Genomic DNA, 19,893 nt, shown 5'->3' with positions numbered 1-19,893 from the left:
AAAAACCTGTTTTGCACACAAAAAGACAGTGGGCAGTACATAGCAAGGGCCCTGCAGTAACTTGTGATACAGATTCTTTCTTTTTTTTTCCCTCATATATGATTAATATCACAGATAAAGGTAAGGGGCAAGTAAGGTAAAGACATTAGTAAAATAATGTAGATAAACAGCAACCCAAACCCAAATTTTGCCCCAAACTCAATATGAAACAAAAAATAAGCAACCTATAACTCTTTGAAAGATTGGTAAGGATAGGATTTGACTTTTCTTCTTCCCATATTATATTTTGTTGTTTCATGTCTTTTCGTGGTTCTTCATGAAGATAGTTTGTCTTGTATGTTACCATAATGACTGCACAGTTGGGACTCTTAAATCTCAGCACAGAGGCAGAATGATAGTCAATGTTGGCATTTTTTACATCATTGTCACAAACGTTGTATTAAACAAGATTTTGACACTGGGGAAAAATAAAGCAAACTCACAATCTGCTTCATCCAATATGCTGGCATTTTGACCTTCAGCTTTTGGAGGATATTCCACCAGAACATAAAGCAAGCCAAGGATAGTAAAACTACCTCTTCCTAATGGTATCAACACCACAATTCAAAGAAAAAACACTTTGGGAGATCAAAAGCTTCCTGAGCTTCCTCCACTGCAGAGGTGGAAGAAGGAAGCATCTTTCAAGATCCGCTAGAAGGTGCATCTGTGGGAATCTGTGTGTGTGCTGGAAAAGGAGATTTTTGTTTGCTTTCAAAGTGTAAGAGGACTTTGGCAGTGTGTATCAGAAATTCAAGAACAAGTGTCTGATGTTTGCACTTTGTATGGGCATTCAGTTAACATTTTAATCGTCATTTACAATGGTTAACAGGGAGGCGGTTTTAAATCCAAATGACTCACAAAGTGAACAAACAAATCTCTAAATGTACTCTTAAAAACATCAGTAGGAAGATACCTGTAGATAGATGGCTATTAGCACAGGAGTGAAATAATAGCTTTCTTCACACAGCATTGTGCATTAACGCTACCATCTAACTTTCTACTCAGCTAAAAAAAAAAAAAAAAAGAGGAAAAAAAGGAAAAAGTAGCTTTTTTTAAAGGAATATAAGAAGGCTTATCAGCACTAGTGCCTCAGTGAGCTACAGAGATTGATTACTTTTATGCTGTCTCTCAAAATGCTAGAGTGTTAGCAAAAGGAGTTTTCTGGTAGTAGCAGAAGTAACTTCTGCAGAGATGCAATGTGACAGAATGCTAAAACCCCACAAAACACCATTGGAAGAAGGCCCTAGGAAATAAAGAAAATTGAGACAGGTCAGAGAGAGCATAATCAAGAATAAAGATGTTCATGTGCATGAACTCAAATAGAAAAGAAACTACTAAAGCTGCAGACTACAAAAATGAAAACATATCAGTTTTTTGAGGGAGGGAGAGTGAGTTGGCTTTTTTTTTATTTATTTATTTTTATTTTAGCCTTGAGGTGGCTTATGATGGATTCTTATGAACTGGTCATACATACAGCCTGATTTCTCAGGCTATTGTTCAGGAGGAGTATTTGGTCCCTTTCCAGTAAAAATCTGGAAGAAACAACAGGAGGACTGGAAAAGAGAATATGACAGGGAAAATTTTATAGGTCATTATTCATTACCTTTTTTTCATAAAATAAACTACCTATCAAAGCTGCCAAGAAAAAGAAAAACCTTCCGGGGACAGGGAGAACTTCTATTTCAAAATGAGCAATCAAATTATCAGAGTCTCTCCACTGGAAAGCTTCAGTGGATGACTAACTGCTGCCTTCTGCTCATTACTTCTATCAAAAGATGAATTGAGGTTCTTTGTATTCGCCAGTAACTGAAGTTTCCGTTTTGCCTTTTCTATTTTTAAGAAGTAGTTACAGATGAAGAGAAAATGTGCTGCAGTAATAGAGCCACATCAGGAAATATCGTCCTCAGCTGCTGTTCAGAAACATTTGAAATGACTTCTAATAGAATGCTGCTTGTCCCATAACATTTCTAACTAACTATGCTTCAAATGCAAATTTCTCCATTATGTTGAATTGCATTAAATTTTATAAGTACTCTGAAGCACATATCCCCCCCCAAAAAACAATTTGCTTAGAAAATAAAACGATGTAGTATGATGATATGCATCCATTAGATAATACCTGAAAATAGCTTTATAAACATATTTCATTTTAGTTGCTGCTTAATGATATAGTTTTAGTTGGTAGCTTATGGATTCAGCCATTCCAGTGCAATGAGGTAGAATCATCTTCATAGACGGAAACTTTGTTAGTTTGATTATTATGCCAGATATGATGAGCACATGTAGATTTATAAAACAAGAGAAAAGCTACAGTCCATTGACTATGCCCCTTTTCAGCCTTTAAAGGAACTAACTAGAAGGAAGTCTCCGCATTGTTAAAAGTGGTTCTGTTCCCAGGGAATACCTTGTTAATATTTTTGATAACAGATAACAACACACAGATACTTTTTGACAATATCAAAATGCTAACTTTGGGATGAGGCAAGAAAATTTAGGCCGAGATCACTCATGCTCATTAAAGATCCCTTTATGTTCTACTCAAAAATCGGAGGTATTAGAATGTGATGGCGAAATTCCACTTCACATAATTATATCCCACTTGTCTAAATTCACTAGCACTACACACAGATAAAATATTCTTCACAAATTATTTGGGACTACTGTGCATTTCTGCTCAACCCATCACGCCAGCAACTAAATTGCACCTCACATACAACTCCACTTAGGCTCACTGGAGAGGAACATATTCATTAAATTTAATTATAAGCAACATTTTGCTTTTAGTCAATCCCCCTACAACTTCATTGTCCTTAAGCTCAAATCGAATGCCTAATTCAAGTAGCTAAATTTTGCATACATACAGGAAAAGATGGGTAACGATCCTATGCCCCAACTGTTTGGCAAAAACCATTCTAATCCAATAATAAAAAAAAGCAATATGGGCTACGAAGCACAGCAATTTATGCAGAAATAATGTAATGGCAGACTGTTTTCCTATGTCTGCCTATGTCTCATGTTTAATTTATTTTACAAACTGTATAAAAACTGACTAATCCTTTTTCATGTATGGATACCTTTTTTCTGTTGCAGAAGGACACCCAGAGCTCCAGATGTTTGTATTGGGAACAGTATCATCAAAAGGAAAATTTTGATGTGTGAAAAAAAGTACAAAAGTCATAAATCAAACCCACCAGCCTATTAACATTGCTAATACAACAAATAAATAAATAAATCTATATGCATAGATGTTCAGGTGCTGGAATGCTTTTGCAGTGAAGACAGTGTTACTGTAAAGATTATGTGAAATTATAATGCCTTTCAGAGCTGCAACAGAAGATGCCCTTCTCAAGGGCATCTTGGGGCCAGCTTGTTCCTCATGCCCCCTCCAAGCCCTAACACTGGGGTGCAGTTCTCATTCACTAGCCAAATCCCTGAAAGCTCTGTAAAACAGGCAGTGGAGAAGAAGTACAGCCGGAAACCACAAAGAAAGACTATACAACACATCAGCTGACTAGCTTTAATTTCCTTATTGTTATGGAGCACCTATCTCGTTTCAGGGCAGGGTAGCAACTCTTAGGAAACTGCTCAGGCTATTTCTCTACCTGCTGCTTTCTGGAACCAATTTGTTTGCCTGTATCTAGGCAGTACAAAACCTTTTAGAGAACTTTTCTTGAAAAACAAAACTATATAATTTTAATAAATATTGAGTCAATATATGAAATATTATAGTTACAACTAAATGGTTGGCTTCTTTCAGTGTAAAATTGTTCTGTTTTGTTACCATGATACATAACTCTCTAATTCAGTGAAATGATGGGAGCACAATCACTGCACCTCAAGGCGAGTGGCGATTTCTCAAGTACCACTAGAACTGCAACAGACAGCTTGTGCAAATGCAGAGGTCTCTAGCAGCTCTCTTTGATGGACAAGCGGGGCTAAGAAGCTCTTAATGGGAGAGATGTCCTGCATTAGGGTTTATGCATTTATGATAGACACACAATACCTAACACTGTGTGGCACAAAAGGCATTGTCATCATGAACACGGGGGAAAATATTGCTCCTAAATGCCAGAGTCATGAGAGAAATAGGACATGGAAGGTGTTAAAACCTCTGCATGCCCCCCTGCCCTCAGGTGTTCAGAAATACTACCCTAGGCCCAAGACAGTGACTCATTTTTTTTAATAGTTTTTTTAAATCATTATTTAAATATATCCCTTTGCAAAGCCTAGTAACAGCTTAGTAAATCAACATGTCCCAAAAGAAGCTATAAAATATTTTTAAAATACCTAAAAATAAATCTAGTACACACATTTCAACAAACCAGCCTTGTTACAAGTTGAGTGTTTCTTGGCATACAGCTGGGCATTCTCTCACCTCTCATCCTACCCTCGGGGTCAGGAAATAATTCTGACAGGAGATAGAGATCAAAGTAGTGCTAGCAGGGACAGCGAGGCTGTCCATCTTTCACATAATAAACAAGAGGTACGAACTCACTTTTTCCACAGTTTTCTAGGGCTAGTGCTTATTTGTATGAGCAGAAGTACTTAAACTTGTACTAGTAGCATACAAAAGCAGTCTTAGGGTGAGAACTCTCACTAAACAAAATTACAGATATTTTATTTAGAGTTGTGTTGTTTTTTTTCCCATTTGGGCATTATCATCAACACTTAGATATACTATTTAAGAGAGAATTTTACTAGAGAAACTGTGAAAGGGTGAGTATTTGATTTTGCTTGTAAATGTACTCTTTTATTTTTGTGAATTTTAGATGGAGTGAACAAGATAATATGAGTTTTAGTCTGTTGGTTTCTAAACCTTTGTCTACACCTTGTTTTTTGATGATAATCACATTTATGGAAATTTGGCTTAGAGCCAAAACAACAAAAAATTTAAAAAACCAGGTAGTTGTTTTATGGGAACAGCTTACATATTCCCTTATTCAGACGTACTGAGCACTGGATGATTTAATGATATTGTGGAAATGCTGCTTTGTTCTGTGAAAACTATTAATTATTTTCTTTGAACATTTTGCTGTTTCTTCATCTTTCTGCCATTTAAAGGGCAGTCTCTAATTCTCCTTGAATTACTGCTCAAAAACCTGTTTATACTTTGAAGTGTAATCTTCAGAATCTTAATGATTCCTAAGTGCAAAGGAGTTTGCGTGGGATGCTCCATGAAGGGGTGGGAGCTAGCACAGTCAACATCCATTCAAGGAACATTTGATCCCCTGTCGCGATGCATCTCTACAACTGAAGAAATTTTCTAGAAAATCTGCTTCCGTTCCTGGAAAACTACTAGGAATATTATATCCAGTTCAAAGACTACTGCAATTCATATCAATGAATTTTTATTACTTTGTATAGAATGAATATTGCCAAGTACTGATTTTTGACATGCTAGCAATATATTAGTTGGATTATCCGTGTGATTTCATATTCACACATAATGTACACAGATTAGGTTGAAGCAGTATCACAGAAGTTCCACAAATGAGTAAAGTTGAATTTTAGGCTTCTTTTAGTTCTCCTTTGACAAAAAATTGTAATTGCTCTGGAACCTGAGCTTTCCCTTACATACTGTTTTCTCCCCACACACATACTTATTCAGACAAACCCAGTAATGCACAAGAAATGTGGTAAACGAAAAAGTAAATACATGTAATTCATAAATGTCAGTAGAAATCTCCAAAGCAGTTGTTTCAGCTTGTTGTACCTTTGGGCTGCAGTTGATACAAATTGCTTTATTTGAAGATTGTGATATACGGCTTACCTGTCCTCCAGAAGTTCATAGGCAGCTAAATAGTGTATCAGAAGGTGATAGAAAACGAGTATCTCAACTGAGTTTTCATTTGACTGTAAGTGATACAGTCACTTATTTTAAAACAAATCTAGATGTTCTTGGTCTTATTTAATTCTATTTTTTCTCTTTTTTAGAAGAGGCTTTCAAGGATCTCTGCCCACAAGACATTTAATCACTACCTTATCTATTGATTAAATATGGAGATTGGGGTGCAGAAGGCAAGGGAAACAGGTGGGGATCCAAAGACAAATTTCTTACCACAGAGGATTAAAATATATATACAATCTAGCGTAGTGAAAGAAGTCATTAGGATGAAGCTAGTGCCTCAGAAGGATAATTTTTTGTGAACCACTTTCTATTTACTCATATGCCTGCAACAAAGCTTACCAAAACCTGCCATCTAGAGGCAAACCACCATGCTCTTTTCCCATACAAAGAAAATATTTAAGGCTAAAAAATGCTGCTCAACTACTGTATCTTCCCTATCCTCCACGAACACAAAGGCATACCCATACTGAAACACACTGTATCTCCTCTTTGCTTTACAAGTTCCAAATAATTTCAACTCTCCTTTTTTTGTTTCAACTCAACAAACTCTGCTATCTAGTGCAACATCTTAATGGTGACATGACTGAGGAAATTGTAAGACAGTGTAAGTTCCCAAGAAAATAAACTATGACAGTCAGAAAAGTACTATAATTAAAATCAATACTGAATTACAGAAGACAATCATTATAGTTTTGTAAGAGGGGACACACCGTTCCAACCTGGGTAAGGTATTTCAAATTAACAAAACATATTCAACATCAATTTTTAAAAGTATTATATAAGAAGCACAAAATGGGTAACTTTATTTATCAACTCAAAACAAAGCTGATATTTCACCCTGACATCTGTAAGTTGCTTTTCTTATATGTGCTGTACCATTTGGTCAGAAGCCATTACTTTACATACATGTAAGATTTAAAGATAGATGAGTAGAATAAGGCATTTCTCAGACAACTGAGTTGCCCTCTGAATATTTTAGTTGCTCCTTAAAAGAAAGACATTGTCTCTGGATGAAGAACCACAAGATCCTAGTAAAAGGGAAACTGTTTCAGGGAACTATCTGTACGTGCTTACTCTGTTAACCATAAGCTTAAGCTGTTAACCGTAGGCTAAGAGTGATTTGGTAACATTTAGTCCACCCAATACTTTAAAGTGATTGTATCATTCATTGCATTAGTATAACAAACAAATTAAAATTTTTACAGTAGTATTGAAATGTTTTGAATAGTGCCGTATTTGCTGTTGAAGTAATTTTGAAAACCCTGCATGAAAATGTATTTGCATATTCAAAATAGATGAATTTTACAGGCTTCTGATTCTTGAAGGTCCTTTTAATATTGTACTGAATGTGTACCTTCATCATCTATTTGTATATGAGATTCACAACAAGAATGCCACATTCTTTGGGGATCCTGAAAGACAATCAGAATAAAATCTCCAGACCTCCTACCTCCTTATCTTACTTTTTGCTAACATTTCACTTCAAAACTGGTGGGTTCTTTGGTTCCTCAAAACACTTCAATTTAATAGCTATGGTTGCATCCCAGAGTCTGTCATGTCTGATAGGTTTGTTCAACAATCTTGTGGACTTTTGTTACTGATTTGTAGCTCAAGTAGCAATTTTTCCAGGCAGTCTCTGGCAGGAGAGGAAAGGTGCTGCCCCGATGGAAGTAGCTCATAGCTGTGCCTTGTCTGCATGAGAAGCAAAGGCTGAATCCTTACACATACTGTTTAGCTGACTGTTTCCTAAAGCATCAATTAGCTGTCAATTAGCTAAAGAAGAAATGTTCTAAATAATTCAGAATGCAGCTATTTGCCTAGAAATTAGCAATATATGCAACATCAAAATGCTCAAAAAATTTAAATGGTGGCAATATGACATATTGTTACATAATGCTTCTCATTAACTACCAAGAATATGAATTGAGTGTATTTAGCATCTATGTCCCCTATTACGGACTACTGAAGATGAAAGTCTTCTGGATATAGGAACAAAATATCGTACAAAATATTTCGATATTTATTTCAGTGCTTTTAAGTTGAAAAGACTCCCCAAGCAACTTAATATTACTAAACCTAAGTTGTACTTATCAATAATTATCAGTGAGATAAAATACTACTGCAGTAAGTTGGAAGACAACTATAGAGATCTGGAAATAAGACACTTTTGTTTTACACCTTTCCTCTCAAATACTCAAATAAAAACAAAATTTTTGCATCAAAGTTCTGCTTTACAAAGTAAAGATACAATTAATGCTGTTGTTTCTGTTTACAGATGCACAGTAGAAGAGAAATTGCTCTTGAGCGACATACCACTTAAGTTTCTATATTTTTCCCCTTTAAATACATTGGTGATACAGCTGAGGTGCAAAATTGAAAGTTTGAATACCAGATGGCCAGAATTTTTGGATGCAGGTTTTTGATTCAAAATGTTATGAGAATAGATGCCAACTGCAAATGGTAAGACTAAACTGAGACATTCAGATTTGATACGGCTTACTTCTAAATGCGCTAAAAGTATTTGAATCACAGTTTAGAGAGTGGCCAAAGGGATTCACAGGGGAGTGGAAGAGACTGCAGCACTCTATAACATCTCCCTAATCCATCAAATTTGCATTGACTCTGTTCCACTCCTCCTGATCATGTTATTAGATTGTTTAAACCAAGCTGTTATTAGTCCAGACCTGAACAGCCCCAACTGCAAATTTCTACATTACAAATAGAAGATACACAAATCCAATAGGTAAATCTAAAATTTTACCTGAATTTTGCTTCTACCTTTGGCAGGTACATAACACCTATACATCAAATTAAAACTGCTATACATAGATCTTTATACAAAGACAGACATTAAATTATATATCTATATCTTTATATATCTTTTATATCTTTTATATCTATCTCCATTTCTTCACTTTCCAAGTCAAATTTTATGCTCCCTCCAGAAAGCCTAAGAGGATGAGATGGATTTTAGATGCAAAATCCATCCAAAACAGCAGACAGAAGAGCTGCATAACAGCCCAAGGGCTGGAAGCAGAAGAAAGACTCTGACCCAAAAACTGGTTGGGATAAGGAGTACTGTCACAGTTCTGTTCTCTTTGAGCATATTTTGCTTGTTTACTCTAATCCTAAGGGACTGCACACAATTGATTTTTTTTTCCACATCCTAATGACCATGGTAGTCCACAATTCAGACAGCCTCACAAGACTCCCTTCAGCATGTGGCCTTTTGCATCTGCAGTGTATTTGCCTTCTAAGGAAATGCTAAGGCAAATCCAACAACAGTTCACAGCCAATTCAGTTTTCCTGTGCTTGGGGAGGAAAAAAAAAAAAAAAAAAAAAAAAAAAGTCTTTTCTATCATGTTTTGCTTTTCTACTTTTTAATTACTCCAATTATTCTCAATAATAATTTGAAAATCTTCAGCAGTTTTGGTGTTTTCTGATTCACTTCTCTGTTTTCCCTTAAACAAACTATTATCCACTCAGTAAAAGCACAGCAAATTTTCTATCACTCTTAACCCTGTTTCAGATTTTAGCTACTTAGTCTCTGTCCTACTATTTGTTCTCTTGCAATCTGACTCCACTTTGTTTCCTCTGCATCCAACACAACCTTTTTAATTATTTACTGTCACCCAAATTCTCCTGTTTTTCCTTCCTTTTATTATATTTTCTATTATAAAGATAAGGATCCATTGTTATTTGCTGTCTACAATCCTCTTTTTCTTTTCTGAGCAGAGATATCAGAACTTAGAGTTTAGCTAAATCTTGATTTTAGTTAAAAATTTTTATGTCATTATTGAACAACTTAAGCACCTTACTCAAAGAAATAATTAAGACCACTAATAATTACACAATCAATATATTTTGCCTTTTCAGCTTTCATTTGCCCTTGGTGTGTAATGCTTGTTGCAAGGGAAAGGAATCTGAATTCATCTACTTAATTCATTTAATGCAAGGCTAACATCTTGTCAGATAATATCTAACAAAGACATAAAGGAACTGATTACAAGAGACTTTAAAGTAGAACACCAGGTAAGCAAATATAAGTTGTAGTCTTCATTAGCTTTTATACAATTATTTTTTTTCTAGCTCAGGTCTCAGAGACCTTTTAGAATTTTTCTAGGTGAGCCACTAAACATGAAAGCCATTGTATTAAAACACAAGAAGCCCCCTCCCAACAACACATTTAATTTATAAAGGTATCTTATTATAATAACACAACTGTATAACCACAGGATAAAATAAATGCATAATCCTCTTAACAATTATATCCTTGTTAGCAATACACACTGAACTAAATACAAAATTAAAACTACCACAAAGTAGCAAACATCATTTTTAAAAGTTGACCATTTTATATGTATACGAAAAGAATGCTTCAAATACTTTATACTAAGGACTAGTGGATTGATCCTATCCAGCAAATTTGATAACAAGAAGCCTAGGTTGTAATGTGCTCTTTTGTCTGCCTTAGACTACCAGTTTCAGACAACTCAAACTTCTCAAAACCAGTAGCAAGTTATGGAGCCAGAGAACCTTATCTGTTCCCCTAGATGAGCAATTGCCAATGGGAATGTTCTGGCAGATTTCCAGCTGTGCTATGAGTTACTGCACCCAACTACAGAAACACCATTTAGGGTAAATCAAGTTTTGGGTTGTACATGGAGAAGTTTTACTGCAAACTTCTTTGTGGGTAAGGAGTTTCTCTATTTGCCCCTTACGCATAAGCAAATGAAATATCCTAATATAAGCTTTTATAATCTAGGGTCCTCACTGTGTAATTCCAGTATGACTCCTTCACACACAGAAGTTTCTCTAAATGCTGGATCACATGAGAACCAGAGAAGCAAGCTCATACAGCCAACATATCCCAACATAAGATAGGTAACATGAACTCAGATTTTTCCACCCCACAACAAGGACTAAAGCTTAAACACACATGATTTCTCACAGGAAACAAAGCAAAAGCGTTGATCCCCTCTTCCCCCAGTGGGATAAATTCCTCCAGTACTTTGTTCACATGAGGAAGGAATGCATATGGAAGTTGACTGATAGATGTGCTTATTCCCGGTTCCTCCATCTTTCTCTCCACCACATTCTCCCATCATTGTTCCTATATTCTGAAATCCTCATCTCCTCCATCTGATCAGCTGTCTCTCCCCAACCCTTTATTTTTCGTATTTTTTTCAAGCCACTCATCCTCTTATGGCCATCTTCAACATCTCTCATCCATTCCAGTCCCCCATTCATATTATCTAATTCTAATTCCTCTCTCCACAAACACTTGCATGTAAAATTACTTCCACTTAAAAAACACTTCAAGCCTTTTCTGAACTTTGTACTAAATTCAGATCGTTTCCTCCCCAGTCCAGAGTCAAATAGATCAAATCCCTTTAATACAGACAGATTGTGAAAAAAAAAATCACATAGCCACAATTACTTCCCCATGGAAAATACTTGAGTGTTGGTAGTCAGCCATACACTGGTAACTACATCACCCTATTCCTGGGATATCATTCTTCTACATAGCAGAATTAGCTGATGATCACAGTGAAAAAATACATTAAAAATAAATTTAAAAATTTCTCTTTTCCAAAAAAATATTTCTGAGAAATATTGTAATCAACATTTCCAAAAATGCTGCACTTCCCTAGCCAAATATATTGTTTATAAACTGTGTGTCAGAAGTTCTTGCTTTGGTAGTATATTAAGTGAAGTTCTCAATAACACATACCACAAATGAGATATAATAGAAGAAAAATACGCACATCACTGCATCTTCATTTTGTTACAGAATCAGACATGAAAAAAAATCTCCTTTTGACTACCTTCTGGGCAATGAGTTGCAGCACCTGCAGTCCTCCAGGACTTCATTCTTGTCTGGCTACAAGAGTCAAAAGAATCAGCAGTGTGGACAAAGGCAGATGTGAAAAGAACACATACATATTTTTTAATCTCATAGGCGATCTAGAGACACTTGATCAAGGTAGAACTACAGTTTCATAACTTATTTTTCAAGTGTTAACCACAGGTGCTACTTTTATAGAAGCTACAAATCCAGATTGGTTTTGAGATGATGCCCGGCCCCAAATATGCATTCTATTACACACAACTGAGTCTGCGAATCTTTCTTACTATTAACTGAGGTTCTCTTAGCCCTGGCTATTAAACAAATTATTCAGTCTGACAAGCTATTACATAGATACATATTGCTGTCTAGATGTCTGCTTTCAAATGCATAAATTTTGACAAATGCTGTAAGAACAAGTAAAGTAAACTAAAACTCTATGTTAATACTGACCTACCTCTCAACCTATTCAAAAGATTTGTTTGTTGATTCCCTGCACAGAATGATGTTTAAATTCTCTTTTTTTTATTGTACAGTATTTTAAATATACACATTAAATTTGTAAATAGTTCAAAATTATAATGTAATTTAATAATAAATGTAAAAATAGTTCTTTTTTTCTTTAATTAGAGATCTGTTGTTAGTGAAGGCCAATTATAATTTTCAAATTTTCAGAAGAATATATCTTTCCTAAGTGCCCTCCACCTTCTTCATATATTCATCAGCCCCATTCTTACACTTCAGTCAAATGAACGCTTTATAAAATCAGAGGAAAATATTGATAAGGTTGTAAAATGAACACAAATAATAATAATAGAAAAAATCCACCACATTTCTGAAGTTAGATTTAATATGCAACAGTATCTTACTCTTAACCACTGAGAACAAAATGGTAACTAGTGATTGGAACTTAAATTGCATTATCAATCTTAATTTTATATCAGTTAAGGTAGTTGGTTCCTCTTTGTTTTGGGGTTTTCCTTGTTTGTTTGTTTTTCATTCAACTGGAAATCCAAGGTTTTCAAATTTGATTTAATAAAAATTTGAATAAAATATTGAAGTTTAAAAATTGCTTGTGGGACAATCCTAAACACCTAATCAAAATACTTTTATAAAATGTTTAACGTCAGACATAATCCTCACAAAATAAATAATAATTTAAATAAAATATTATGAAAATATAACCAAAAAATAGCACTGACATTAATGAAATGAAAAAAGTGAACTTTCTTGCCTTATGAAAATTTAATTGGGAGATGTATTTCTCTGAATAATGATGTTTAACTAATTTACTATTTAATTATTCTAAATATACACAGTGTGTTATATTATAATCCTCTTCAATTTATGATCAAATATCTAACTTATTCTAGGAAATTTGTAAGAGCAACTAGATAGCACTAGCAATAACATTGTAAAATAATCAAATTTTGAAAGAACAGAAAGAACTTTACGGCCTTCATGTATTTTCTCTTTGCAATTCAGAGAAGCTTATTTAAAATGCTGTTTTGCTACTGTCTACTACTGTTAAAGGTAAAGATGAAAATTCAACTCCAGTGAAGTCTGTTAAAGTCCAACTAATAAGTACGTAAAAACCTGCTTTCATAGATTAACTTATTTGAAATATAAAAATCTCAGAACTCACATGCTAAACAACCCCTTTATATATTTTTTTAAACAACAGTTTAGCACTTTGAAGAGGTAACAGAACAGCAGTATTAGTTCTAGTGTAGCAAGCTACAGTAAAATAAGCAATTGCACTTACTTCCCCCCATTATTTATATACCTTTCACATACATTCCCTGTACTCTTACTTTTGAGGCACCAGAGGTGACATTTAGTGCCAGATCAAACAGCAAGCTTTTCATATCTGCTTGAAAAGAACTTTATCGCACATGTAAACCACGCAGCAGTTGTTCTCATAAGGGATTACATCTCAGTATAAAACAATCTCAATAGCATTGCGAAAAAAGAATTTTGAATCGACTTGCAGTTTGTAGCCTGAGTCCGTCCTATTGAATGATCTTACACCAGCAATGACCAAAATGGACAAGTTCCTTATGCATAGGAAGGAAGTTTGACAAAGTTTAAAAAAGGGTATATTCTTGTACTTTTAATATAATAATTTTAATATGTTTTTACATTATGTTTTGCTATTTCAGTTCTCTGACTGAATGGTAGTGTTACACATACATAGCAAAAAAAGGAACTTTATCCCAGATCTCCATTTTGCTCAACAGCCAAAAGCTCTCCTGTTTCTGAGCTTCTCTTATGCATCTTACACATTCTTCCAAGTCTGCTTTTGTTCAGTGCCATGTTACACAAAGGAACATTTAGAATATGAAATCATTACTCAGCTCTCTAGAGAGCTCCTTGTACTAGTTCCTTAAACACAGAGCCCGCGTTCAAGGTTTCTGCGTTGGTTTTCAAAGCCTTAGCTTTAGGTCTTAGCTGTTTGAAAGATCCTTTCTCTTTTTTCATACAATTTCTTTGCTCCCCGGGAAAACACGATATGGAGGCAAATAGTATTTCCTGCCATCTGGAGGAAATAAGAGTTTTCATGAGAATTAGGCTAAAAATGCAAAACTCAGCACAAACAGCAGTCCTAGCTTAGCCTGCATCTTCAGAATAAAATGCAATTTCTGCACCACTCACCTCAACTGCAAATACTCATCTTTACACTTTCACTATCGTTGTATTTGATGCTCAATGTCTTCTTGCTAGTTGGATTATTTTATTATACACAAAGATTGATCAGATCTGGACTACTCTGTTAATATTAACAGTTAGAAATTTCCAAGAAAGAAATTAAATTCACAAGAACCTTTTAGCTGCACTAGTGAAGCCCTTCTAAAATATAGGAGGTCAAACGCATATTTGATGTTTAAGTAGTCCACAGCACAAATCAACTGCTCTGGGTAAAACCGCATCCATAAATCAGTAACAAGACTGCATATAACTATAACCTAAGTAAAATTCTCATCTGGAAAGACACACTACAGCTAATATTCTTAAGTATTTCAAACAAACTTCTTGACCAAACTAGATGAACAAAATATTTGTCCTCCTGGTGATCAGAACACTACATATGATGGAGATACCAGAAGAGCTGACAGAAGGAATAAGCTATGCAAAATTTAAGATCAGTTGTACAGCTTCATTTCAAACAGGGTACTCCACAGTCTCTGCACACTGGCTACATTTCTGCTGAAGTTTTAGAGCGCTTTGAAAATACTTCATTTAAAAGGAGGGCATTAGGTAGTCATAACTATTTCAAGATGATGCAGGCTACCTAATACAGACAATATACTTCAGCCCTAGACAATTCATGGCTATTCCCATAATCACAGCTTAACAAGAATACTGGAACTGAAGATCAAGAATACAGTAATTTTCATAAGGGGATTACAGATTGCAAGAAAGCTTCTCATTATTGATAACATCATTGGCTCACCTCATTCAAGTTCTGCTGCATTTGACTAAAATGAAACTACCAGATCTTAAAGTCATTACTTTTTCCCTTTTCAGCAATATTGTCTTTTCAAAGGCCATAAAACTAAAAAAAACCCTACCCACCCCAACCTACCAAACAAACAAAACACTTGAAATGCAGATTATAAGAAAACAGCTATTAGTGGTTAGAAGGGTTTATTTGAGACCCCATAAAGGGTTTACAGAGACCTAATTCACATTCATCTATCTTCCATATTATTTAAGTCACTGTGAAGATCTCATTCGTACTTTCTGTTAAAGAGACTGTTCCTAACATTTTCCATACAACACATCACTTCTGGGATCCAGTTTAGCAATCATTCCTTTAAAAGATACTTTGCATCAATATTCAGCTCTCAAGAGTTCCTATGCTCAACTCTTCATTTTATTTTTATTTTTTTATGATTCAATAATTGTTGCAGTATAGCTCTTTTTTAATCCTTATTGTATACTGATAAATGTTAAAACACTTTCCTTTCTCCAAATAAAAGATCTATAAAGGCATACTAAGAAGGTAAACGTCACTTTACAAATGCTGAAAGATTTCATTCTTCTGTTGAAAGAATCAGAAGTCTCAAATTGAAAATTTCTTTTAACAGCTCTGACACGGTATTTGTTTCACTTTACTGGGGCTACAAGAGCTATTATACCATAGGAGATCACAAAACTTCAACCAATTATGCAAGTGTACACTTCCCACCTTCATTCTGGATCTCTACCAGGTTGCACATATATGAACTTAGTTGCATACTGAGACTTTCTACCCTCTCTGTCATGAAAGTTTTTTTTTCTCCCCCTTTCCCCATTTCTAACAGTGTAATACTAAAATTTTGATACTGTGAAGCTGGAGATGCAACTGCTGGGTTTCTCTTAGGAATAATGTTAGTACCTTCCAGAACTTCTCAGATCAGTGGAAACCTGAAACCAGTTTCTTCAAAGATGTATAATTGCACAAGTTGTTCCATTTAGATTTAATACTCGGACTCCTAGACAGATGGAACAGTATGTTTTTCACTGGGTTTTTTTTACCCCACAAACATGACAAGAGAGTTGTAACTAGATATACACTTTAACTAGTCAGTGTCTTTACTGAGCTGTGTGCACATGACAAGATACGTAAAATACTGATAAAAACTACTAAGGAGCAACAGAATAAAAATAAGAATAAGCAACAGTGCAACGAACAATACTGAAATAGTGCAAGATTTTCCTCATCACAGAGGATTAAGGCAAAATCTCCTAAAACTTTTCCTCACTGTTATCTTTGAGAGACTTATGGAAATATGCTGTGATAAAACAAACTACCTGCTACTAGACAGTTACAGTTCACACATTAGAATATTAAATGCGTTGAAGTTTTCTTTCTGTCATAAACAAAAAACCACATTACAGCATTCTTTCAAAAACAAAAAACAACGTAAAAAGCTAAACACTATCAGAGGTAATACAATCGTATACTGCAAATGATAGATCTTCAGACTGCTAACATACAATTGCATTAGGTGTGGGTGAGCAACTGTGGTTCTGAGAAAATCGAATCAGAGAAAATACAGCGGGAAATCAAGAACCTTACCAGTCATAGCAGACGAGGAATCATAGAATCATAGAATCAGTGAGGCTGGAAGGGACCTCTGGAGATCATCTAGTCCAACCTGCCTGCTCGGCACGGTCACCTAGAGCATCGTAGACAGGGTTGCATCCAGGCAGGCCTTGAATATCTTCCAGAGAAGGAGACTCCACAACCTCTCTGGGCAACCTGATCCAGTGCTCCGTCACTCTCACAGGGAAGAAATTCCCCCTCACGTTCAGGCGGAACTTCCTGTGCTTCAATTTCTGCCCATTGCCTCTTGTCCTGTCACATGGGACAACTGAAAAGACTTTGGCACCATCCCCTTGACACCCTCCCTTCAGGTACTTGTACACATTGATAAGATCCCCCCTCAGTCTTCCCTTCCGCAGGCTGAAGAGGCCCAGCTCTCGCTGCCGTTCCTCACAGGGCAGGTGCTCCAGCCCTCTGATCATCTTTATAGCCCTACGCTGGACTCTCTCCAGTAGCTCCATGTCTCTCTTGTCCTGGGGAACCCAGAACTGGACGCAGTACCCAAGATGAGGCCTCCCCAGGGCTGAGCAGAGGGGCAGCATCACCTCCCTCCACCTGCTGGCAACAGTCTTCCCAATGCAGCCCAGGAGACCATTGGCCTTCCTGACCACAAGGGCACGTTGCTGGCTCATGGTCACCTTGTTGTCCACCAGCACTCCCAGGTCCTTCTCTGACTCCAGAAGGTCAGCTCCCAGCCCTTGCACTGCTGCCTAGGGTTATTTTTCCTTAGGTGCAGGACTCTGCACTTGCCCTTGTTGAACCTCAGGAGGTTCCTCTCTGCCCAGCTCTCCAGTCTGTCCAGGTCTCTCTGAATGGCAGCACAGCCCTCTGGTGTATCAGCCACTCCTGCCAGCTTGGTATGATCAGCAAACTTGCTGAGGAGGCACTCTGTCCCCTCATCCAGGTCATTGATGAATAAGTTGAACAGGATGGGAGCCAGTACTGAGCCCTGGGGGATGTCACTAGCCACAGGCCTCCAACTAGATTCTGTCACACTGACGACAACCCTCTGAGCTCTGCCTTTCAGCCAGTTCTCAAGACACCTCACTGTCCACTACTCTAACCCACAATTCCTGAGCTTCTCTAGGAGGATGTTATGGGAGACAGTGTCAAAAGCCTTGCTGAAGTCAACGTACACAACGTCCATTGCTCTCCCCTCATCTGCCCAGCCAGTCATTCCATCAGAGAGGGTTGTCAGATTGATTAAGCAGAATTTCCCCTTGGTGAAGCCATGCTGACTACTCCTGATCACCTTCTTCTCATCCATATGTCTGGAGATGACATCCAGAATGAGCTGCTCCATTACCTTTCCAGGGATGGAGGTGAGGCTGACCAGCTTATAGTTTCCTGGGTCCTCCTTCTTGCCCTTTTTGAAGACTGGAGTGACATTGGCTTTCTTCCAGTCCTCAGGCACCTCCCCAGTTCTCCAGGACTTTTCAAAGATGATGGAGAGCGTGGCCTGGCAACATCATCTGCCAGCTCCCTCAGTACTCATGGGTGTATCCCATCAGGCCCATGGATTTTTGGATGTCTAGCTTGCCCAGAGGATCTCTAATCCTATCCTCCTCAACCAAAGGAAAGTCTTCCCTTCTCCAGACTTTCTCCCTCATGTCCAGGCTAGGGGATGCCCTTAGCAGTGAAGACTGAAGCAAAGAAGGCATTCAGTAATTCTGCCTTCTCTGCATCCCTTGTCACCAGGGCCCCCGCCCCATTCAGTAGTGGGCCCACATTTTTCCTAGTCCTCCTCTTGCTACTGATGCATTTGAAGAAGCCCTTCCTGTTGTCCTTGACATCCCTTGCCAGACTCAATTCCAAATGGGCCTTAGCCTTCCTCGCAGCATCTCTACATACTCTGACTGCATTCCTGTAATTCTCCCAAGCAGCCTGTCCCCTCTTCCACATTCTATGTACTTTCTTCTTCTGTCTGAATTTGGCCAAGAGCTCTTTACTCACCCACGCAGGTCTCCTGCCCCTTCTGCTACACTTCTTACTCATAGGGATGCACCACTCTTGAGTTTGGAGGAAATGATGTTTGAATACAAGGCAGCTCTCCTGGACTCCCCTTCCTTCTAGGGCCTTAACCGTGAGATTCCACCAATTAGGTCTCTGAAGAGCCCAAAGTCCACTCTCCTGAAGTCCAGGGAATGTCTCGTACAACTAAAAGTGGTTAGCTAGGAGCTTCTCAAGATGTGAAACACAGATATATGAGCAGTGATCAAAATGTTTATTGAGCTCCTTAAATCTAACAGGAAAACTCACATTTGCATCTCAAAATACAGCAAATGCAATAAGTCCAAATTTAAAATCCCTAAATTAATCCCTTATTTTGCAGGAGGGAGGGAAAGGAAAACAATCATGAATTGTATTCTAGGAAAAATGGTTCCTACATAAGAATAATACCCACCATGATGGTGTATGCACAGTCAGAAAAGCTAGTCTTCATTGCTTCTCTAGTTTTATTTGCCACAGTTTCTATCTTATGTTCCTTTACACACTTTTGACTATTACAAGGAATTTACTCAAGACTAAGTATCTATAGCATCCCTTCCTTCTGCTTATTCTTAGAATGGACCTGAAAATGGTTTATTATCTTTAAAGCTATTTGTAGCTTTGGCTCTGGTCTTGTCACCCTCAGATATTGCTACAAACAAGACAGAGCTCACTGCCTCAGCTTCCCAAGAAATGGATAAAAGGCAATTCCAGAACCTGCATGCTTAACTTTCCGTCTCACTGAGCTTAAACACTGCATGCCTAATCTTCATTCGCAGGAATGGAGAAAGAATTGCTAGTAATAGCCTGTATGCGCCTATTCGTTCACATCCTTCACATAACAGCCACCTACCTTTTTCATTCAAATCAAGTTCTGGAGCTGTTTACACCTTACTCAGTTGTCACTTGTAATTCCAAAAAACGAACAAACAAACAAACAAACAAAAAAAAACCCAAACCCCATAAAACATTCCTATCCACTATTCTTCTCTTCCTTTATAAAATTCAGTGTAAAAATGTGCTTCATGAGTTCTTTCCTATGATAACTTTGGAAACAGAGGTTTGCTTACAGGGATA

The sequence above is a fragment of the Rhea pennata genome, chromosome 2 (assembly GCF_028389875.1).
Source record: "Rhea pennata isolate bPtePen1 chromosome 2, bPtePen1.pri, whole genome shotgun sequence".
In the NCBI taxonomy this organism is placed as follows: Eukaryota; Metazoa; Chordata; class Aves; order Rheiformes; family Rheidae; genus Rhea; species Rhea pennata.
Note: the sequence above shows the minus strand (reverse complement) of the source record.